Below are 2,056 nucleotides of genomic sequence, written 5' to 3'. Positions count from 1 at the left end.
ACGGGAGTTTGCCCTTCGCATCGTGGAGATCATGACCAGCTCGGTCTTGGCCGGCGCAAGCTCAAGGTGATGAGCCTCCATCCACGAGCTGATCAAAGAAATGGCCTCTTCCGCCAAGGTAGCTGCCTCCTGTGGTGTTGTCCCGGCAGCTAGGACCACCAGGTCATCCACAAACCCGACTGTTTCCACGCCGTCCGGCAGTGTCAGCCGCAGTACGCCGTCGTACATGGTATTCCAGAGGGTCGGACCGAGGATCGACCCCTGTGGAACACCCGCCGATAAACAGGGATAACTGGCTTGTGGCCGCCAAGCGTTCATAGCGACGTGGCTTTTTGATCCTTCGATGTCGGCTCTTCCTATCATTGTGAAGCAAAATTCACCAAGCGTAGGATTGTTCACCCTTTCAAGGGAACGTGAGCTGGGTTTAGACCGTCGTGAGACAGGTTAGTTTTACCCTACTGGTGTGTGCTGTTTGCCGCTATCTTAACGGAATTCCTGTGCAGTACGAGAGGAACCACAGGTACGGACCACTGGCTCAATACTAGTTCGACCGGACTTTGGTATGACGCTACGTCCGCTGGATTATGCCTGAACGCCTCTAAGGTCGTATCCAATCCGAGCTGATAGCGCTTCTCAAACCCATTAGGTGATCGGAAGCTAGCGGGCTTAACAACCCTCCGAGATCCGTCGGTGCTGCCCCGCGCACACTGACGTCTCATCCCCGCTATAGCACTAGACTGAGCCGCAACGGGCGGGAGCACGCTGCACGTGGAAGTACCTTACCACAGGGAACCCTGGTGGCTGTGTTTCCGTCGACCGTGGATACAACTAGTTTCGACACCTTCGACCGCCCGCAAACGACGGGACTACAGGCTGGGAGCTGCGAGTTGTAGAGATGCGTTCGCATCGATCCTCTCAGGCGACCCATGCTTGCTGGTGCTCGCGTTCACTTTGGGAATGGAGTGTTCGCGAGAGTGATTGTTGTGTTGTGTGTGTACAGTTGGTGCTTGCGTGCACTCCCATAGTGGAGTGTTCGCGAGCTTAAAACGCTAAGTCCCGATTAATACTCTCCTCGCAACATTATGTGCGTGGCTCCACGCCAAGTGGGATTAGCGGTGCGAAACGCGATTGGTAAAGTCGATGGTGATGTGCGTACCAACAGGCGATTTGTTAAGTCAAATGCGATCTGTGGTGCAACAGGCAATGTGTGTTTATTATCAGGTGTTGTTGGAAGTCAATACGATTTGACTTTCAAAAATTTTTCTAAGTCCCGATTTTTTTTCTCGTCGAGTAACTACAATGCACTATTTCTATCGCAGCGGACTTGTTGTTCATGGCCTAAATGATCGCGAACGAACACGTATTCGCAAAAAAATTTTTGTATGAAAAAGTCACCACTCGGGTACCTCCATACAAAAGTACCAAGTTCGGGTCGAGTGGTCGATGGACGTCGAAGGTGAAAATTTTTCATCATCGAAAATTTTTTCCAAAGTTGAAGCAATTGGGCCCTAGAGTATGAAAAGTGAAACCACGGATCGATATGAGAAATAAAAATTTTTGTATGAAAAAGTCACTACTCGGGTACCTCCATACAAAAGTACCAAGTTCGGGTCGAGTGGTCGATGGACGTCGAAGGCGAAAATTTTTCATCATCGAAAATTTTTTCCAAAGTTGAAGCAAATGGGCCCTAGAGTATGAAAAGTGAAACCACGGATCGATTTGAGAAATAAAAATTTTTGTATGAGAAAGTCACCACTTGGGTACCTCCATACAAAAGTACCAAGTTCGGGTCGAGTGGTCGATGGACGTCGAAGGCGAAAATTTTTCATCATCGAAAATTTTTTCCAAAGTTGAAGCAAATGGGCCCTAGAGTATGAAAAGTGAAACCACGGATCGATTTGAGAAATAAAAATTTTTTGTATGGGAGGGCCCCTGCTAGAACATTTTTCCCAAGTGCGACCATTTTACCCAGTGAGTCAAAAAAAATTTTTTTCACGGTGACTCAAAACTTCAATATTAGACTCCCCTGAGTATGAAAAGCGAAACGAAAATCATT

General features: G+C 48.2%; 1 pseudogene; it reads left to right on the top strand.

Annotated features, from left to right (window-relative positions):
• The window catches only part of LOC128307973 (uncharacterized), a 6,019-nt pseudogene extending 5,077 nt beyond the window's left edge, over positions 1 to 942 (top strand).
• The last annotated feature ends 1,114 nt before the right edge of the window (positions 943 to 2,056 follow it).

The sequence above is a fragment of the Anopheles moucheti genome (genome assembly GCF_943734755.1).
Source record: "Anopheles moucheti chromosome X unlocalized genomic scaffold, idAnoMoucSN_F20_07 X_unloc_2, whole genome shotgun sequence".
In the NCBI taxonomy this organism is placed as follows: domain Eukaryota; kingdom Metazoa; phylum Arthropoda; class Insecta; order Diptera; family Culicidae; genus Anopheles; species Anopheles moucheti.
Note: the sequence above shows the minus strand (reverse complement) of the source record. Positions and strands in the feature narration are given on the sequence as shown.